The sequence below is a fragment of the Leptodactylus fuscus genome, chromosome 1, assembly GCF_031893055.1.
Source record: "Leptodactylus fuscus isolate aLepFus1 chromosome 1, aLepFus1.hap2, whole genome shotgun sequence".
Classification (NCBI taxonomy): domain Eukaryota; kingdom Metazoa; phylum Chordata; class Amphibia; order Anura; family Leptodactylidae; genus Leptodactylus; species Leptodactylus fuscus.
The window spans coordinates 239,269,605-239,276,193 of NC_134265.1; positions in this window are offsets into that span (position 1 = coordinate 239,269,605).

Here is a 6,589-nt window from a genome sequence, read left to right on the forward strand (position 1 = left end):
ACCCTACAGCACAGTCTGGAACACCCTTCTGACTGTGAAGAGCTATGGTACCGGCACTGATAGCTCTTCACATGGGGCACAGATCGTGAAAGCCGACAGTGTGCTGACTTCAGTGCACTGTCTGCTTTCTAGCAGTATATAAAACCGCATGTGCCCCAAGTGATGAAAGGTCCTCTTTAACTGTATTTGTTATATGAATATTTTTTTTTCATCCTTGTTTTACAGTTATTTTCTGAAATTGCTATATTTTAAAATTACAACGGTCCCCTCAGAATGAATTCCTCCATTTTACAATGGTCCCCTCAGATTGAATTCCACCATTTTACAATGGTCCCCTCAGAATGAATTCCTCCATTTTATCATGGTCCCCTCAGAATGAATTTCACCATTTTACAATGGTCCCCTCAGAATGAATTCCACCATTTTACAATGGTCCCCTCTGAATTCTTCCATTTTACAATTGTCCCCTCAGAATGAATTCCACCATTTTACAATGGTCCCCTCTGAATGAATTCCACCATTTTACAATGGTCCCCTCAGAATGAATTCCTCCATTTTATAATGGTCCCCTCAGAATGAGTTCCACCATTTTACAATGGTCCCCTCTGAATGAATTCCACCATTTTACAATGGTCCCCTCTGAATGAATTCCTCCATTTTATAATGGTCCCCTCAGAATGAATTCCACCATTTTACAATGGTCCCCTCTGAATGAATTCCACCATTTTACAATGGTCCCCTCTGAATGAATTCCACCATTTTACAATGGTCCCCTCTGAATGAATTCCACCATTTTACAATGGTCCTCTCAGAATGAATTCCCTTATTTTACAATGGTTCCCTCAGAATGAATTCTTCCATTTTACAATGGTCCTCTCAGAATCAGTTCCATCATTTTACAATGTTCCCCTCAAACTGAATTTATCCATTTTACAATGATCTCCCAGATGGAATTCCTCCATTTTACAATGATCCCCTCAGAATACTTATATACTTCTACCTTTTATATATAATAAATGGTAGGGTGCATAACAAGTGAAGATTTGGCTTACCAAATGCAAAGGACAAATGCTTATGGGTAGTATAGTGTCAAGAAAGCTTATGTGGATATATTGCTTGTAAACCAAGGAAAACCCAAAGATACTGTGCACACATCTTCATGCAAGTTAGCATTATAATATCCATAGATATATATTTATTACATACAGTGATAACTTTTTGAATATCTTTTTTAATTGTCTTACCATTTGTATGAACATTCTGCCAGACCAGTGACTATCATGATCACTGAATGTTTATAACATGAGCAAGTAGTATCAGTCTCAGATTTTTCCTGATGTTTTGTCATTCCAACCACTGAACACGGGTGAGGCAGCTACTTCACTCTCTTATCAGCCAAACTATGAAAACATTGTTTGTCCAAAGAATATTCTGCCCTGTTCTGTTAAGTTCCTTATAGTACAGAAAACACAAATTATACCACATCTGCTGCAAGTGCTGCCCTCACAAGCAGCCAATGGAATGAATAACTTAGCATTATAAGAGTTAATTGTTCAAGTAGCCTTAACTTCTAATGAAGTGTATTCAATGACGGAGAAGATGAGATTACAGCAATGCATTCTATCATGTATACTAACCTGTCAGGTCATGTGGTATTCAAAAAAAAAATAGGTCACAGTCTTAATATCTGTTTATCCATGTGAAGTAAATCGTGTGAGTAAGCAGGTAACTGTACTTAAGACGCTATTAATACCAAAAGGTCAAGAGCTCGAAATATTTACAGGTTTAGAAATATAGATGAGAGGATTTTTTTTTTTTGCAGAAAATTGATGTACTAATGCAACATTCTAATATACTTATAGTTTCCAATCTTTCACTTTGAACTGTATGTCACATGTCTTGAGGCTCTTTCTGGACAGCACCTGTAGTCTGTGCAATACTGAAACTATACATCTTAAAGAAGTGGGTAAAATAAACTTAAATGCATAACATCTGCTAGATGTTTATATGAATCAGAAATGTACAATGAAAATGAATGCAATAAGAAAAAAACATAACAGGGTTTAGAAAAATTACAGCACCTTTATTTTTCCATACAATAATATTTTAATCTATTGCCACGGTGTTTTATTTTCTTAAAATAATCAAGTGAAATTGTTGCTTCCTGGCCTTGACCCAAATGCATTATATGTACTGTTCTTGATACTAGGCCTCTACTTTTTTTTATAGATTGACTGTCTAAGCCAATTTCACCTAAAAGGGAACCTGTCGGGTGGTTTGGGACCATTAGACCAGGGCCTCATGTGGCAGAAACACCGCAGCCAAAACCACAGAATTTTACAGTTCCTGCAAAGTATATGGGATTCTTGTAAATCCCATCCACAAATTGCGGTTTTGGAAATCACAGCATGTCAATTATACCTGCAGAAATGCTAGTGGTTTCACTACAAGGTATAATGGAAGGAAAAAGTGACTTTCTGTGAAAAGCATTGCACGAAAAACCACAATGCATTGATGCCACGTTTTTTACCGCAACGCTTTTTGATGGAGTCTGCTACGAGGGGCCTTAGCCTGGAACTATCAGCCTGCTCTTATGCAGCTGGCACTTGAGGTTCCAAACTTGTGTAATGCACATGTGCCACAGAGCTGAAACAGACTGGTGAGTGGACCTCTGGTCAGTTGTATCTTCATTTCCTTCTGATTTTTTGGACAGATGGCATTCATTTCCATAGATCTGGGACCCTAATCCCCTGCTGCATAATAACATGCTGGCAGTCTAGTGGTCTCAAGCCATCTGACATGTTCCACTTAAAATAAAGAAATATTTCTGTTAGTGAGTAATCTTCATACCCTGGCTGTAAATGTTATTCTAAAACTAAAAAAACTATTCTAAAATTGTACTATAATATATATTATAAACATATATAACCCCTTAAAGGGATCCTACCATTCAAACGTAATTTTTTCTCATTAAAACGTTGGAATAGCCTTAAGAAAGGTTAGTCTTCTCCTACCTTTTGTTGTCTTCTCCGTGCTGCCGTTCGCTTGAAATCCCGTTTTTGTCGGTATGCAAATGAGTTCTCTCGCAGTACTGGGGGCACCCCCTATGCTGCGAGAGAACTCAGTCCAGTGTCGCCTCTATCTTCTTCAGCAACGTCCTCTTCACGCGTCTTCTTCCGGCGCAGGCTTCAGACTTCTAGGACTCAGGCCTAGGGCAAAGCCGACTACGCATGCCCTTACACAGTATTATAAGTGGTTATTTTCTCATGGCCGGCGGGAGCCAGAATCGCCATTGCAGAGGACGCAAATGGAACTGACAAAAAGGGACAACCCAGGAAGTTGAGACCATAGTGCCAAGAGAGCATGGAGAGTTCATCTGAAGGTGCGACACACCGCATTGTAGGTCCAGTATCTTGGACTCTGGAAGAAGAATCTTTTTCAGAAATTCAATGAGCTGAGAGGGCATGAGAAAGGACCATTCCTCATGAATTAGCCAGCTGAACTGGCGAAGGAGGACCACTTGATCTGACAACTGATCAGATTGCCTGTATTGGAGGGAGCCTTCACCAAGAGGTCGTCCAAGTATGGGAACACGGCAACTCCTCTCGAATGGAGGATAGCCATGAGAGACACAATCACCTTGGTAAATACTATAAGTACCATGATTTAGTAGGCTACACACAAAGTTCTTTAGACAGAATAATACACTCATTTAATAATTTGAGTCTTATTTATTAATTTAAATCTCATTTAAGTTTCACATTAAAATTTGTATTTACATAGAATTAAAAAAAATATATTAAAAAGATCTGCATATCATTAAGATCAGTAAAGCTTCATATATACTGGCTCCTGGTTTTATAGGGTAAATTATGGATATTGACCCTAACAGATTTTAAGTGATCCTGGACCTGGCACATTTTTTTATTACTAAACAGTACAGTGAAGCAGCCCACATAATATTGCCTATGATGAATATTAGAAACATGATGAAATGGAATCAGGAGGCCAAACCCCTTTAAACAGAAACTGAAGAGTTCACAAAAGATTTGCTAGGCCTTTCAGGTCACTGAAAATAAGAAATAAAATAACTAAAGATTTATTGTATCATTTATATGTTAAAAAATAAAATGTGCAGATAGGCTTCTCAGCCCCTGCTATTGGTATCATTTTATTTATACACTGCAAAAGGACATTTTTTGAACTTCTGACTTTCAGGCTCCATATCTTACCATATCAACTACCGCTTCCAATATCATTTTAGAGACAATCATTTTGGATAGTTCATACATAAATTTGACTTGCAACTTTTTAGCATATGATTAGTTATGCAGATTCTTGTTATGTAACTGTATTGCTCTTGATAGTGGAAAAATCTTTTTCTTCTTCTATACTACAAATTAAAACCTGTTCTCACATTCTCTAAGCATACATTCACATGGAGGAAAATGGTGTGGATTTTGGCACCAATCCGCGTGGAATTAGCATGGAATCCGTGTTAGATTCCGCAAAGAAAAAAAGCCTCCCCATAGAACTCTATGGGGAGGCTTTTTTTTCTGTGCAGAATCCGTGCCATTTTCCAATGTGTGAATACACTCTAAGGGCTCCTTCACACGGCGTAAGTGTGCTGCTCAGTTAGACACGTATACACGTGTCCGAGCGCGGCACTTCAAAACAGAGCCCATTGATTTCAATGGGAAGCGCGCGTATATCGGCATATATGCAAGCCTCCCATTGAAATCAAAAGATGAAGAAGTGTCCTCGAGTTTGCAAAAAAAGTACAAGAAGTGGGCAGTAGAAGATTGGAAACAGGTGATTTCTAGAGATGAGACGAAAGTCAGTAGACTGGGCTCCGATGGGTGCAAATGGGTCTGGAAGTAACAAGGGAAAAGAGGGCTAACAGATTGAAAAATTGAAGGAATTGTGAAGTTTGGTGGAGGAAGCCTGATATGGGGTTGTTTCATAGCCAAAGACTTTGGATACTTGACTAGGAGTGATGGTGGTCTCAATACTGAGCTATAATGTTATTATCCTACAACAAAAGTTACTTTGTATATTCAAGTATTAAGGGTATGGAAAGGATGAAGTGTTCCAGCAGGCCAAAAACCCGAAGCATATGTTGAGATAAGCAAAGAAATGGTTCAATGACAATGAAGTAGAAGTGCTGGATTGGTTCCCACAGTCCGCCAAACCTCAACTCAATTAAACAATTGTAGGAAGAGTTGAAGAATAACTGGTTCACACCAGCGTTCGGCACTCCGTTCTCAGGTTTTCGTCTTCATGCCGAGTCCGGCCGTGAGCGCCGGTGAGCATTTTATGCTCTCCGCAGCGAAACCCTTTTTTTTTTTTTTAAAACCGGACATAGAGTACTTCATGTCTGACTCTGTGTCTGGTTTAAAAAAACCGGTTTCGCCGCGAAGTGCATAAGACGCTCACCGGTGCTCACGGCTGGACACTTTTCAATCCCATTCAAATGAATGGGTTTGAAAAGATGCCGGCAGGTTTCCATCTCCTGCCCAGTTCTGTGCAGGAGATGGAAACCTGCAGAACGGACTCGCAGGCGCAGATGTGAACGAGCCCTAAGCTGTATTTATACCCAAGCAAGTCGACCATTACACACAACATTGGAAACATGTAGAAGAGATGTTGGATCAGATTTTGGTAGAGACATGCTTAAATCTGATCAAGAGCATGCCCATGAAGGATTCAGGCAGGTCTGAAAGCCAAAGGTGGGTTTACAAAATAAAAATTAAAATGTATATTTTTTAGGAGCAAACCAGTCACAATACGTGACAAGAATCTGCATAACTAATCATATGTCAAATATATGCAAGTAAAATTTATGGATGAAATAGCCAAGATGATTGTCTATAAAATGATGATAGTCTCACAGTTGAAACTGTAGTAGATGGTGAGATATGAGCCTGAAAGTCAAAAGTTCAAAACATTGTTACCCTTTTGCTTGACAGTGTATGTCTAGCCAAAGGATCAGCTCCGACCACTCTAAAGACATTCTTTAAAAAATTAAAGTGACAGTCCCATCTCAAGGGTCACATTCAAATTTGTAGCTTAAGCTAACTGAAGTGTTTTACTCAATATATTCCTCTAGCTTGCTCTGTTTGCGTGATACAGCCTAGTATGTGTCCTCAGTGTTTACAGCTAGTTGCTTAAGTTACAGATCATCTCTCTGGTTATACTGATGATGACTCCGTAACGTTCCAGGCATCTACTGTATATTCTCATCCCTTCCTCTCTCTGCATATTGCTTTCAGTTGCTGAGCCCTGATAAAGTGCTAGAACATTACTTAACCCCTTCCCGCCGATGGCATTTTTTGATTTTCGTTTTTCGTTTTTGACTTCCCTCCTTCTAAACCCCATAACTTTTTTATTTTTCCGTTCCCAGAGCCATACGAGGTCTTCATTTTTGCAGGACAAATTTTTCTTCATGATGCCACCATTAATTATTCTATATAATGTACTGGGAAGCAGGAAAAAAAATCAGAATGGGGTGGATTTGAAGAAAAAATGCATTTCTGCGACTTTGTTACGGGCTTTGGTTTTACGTCGTTCACTGTGCAGCCAAAATGAC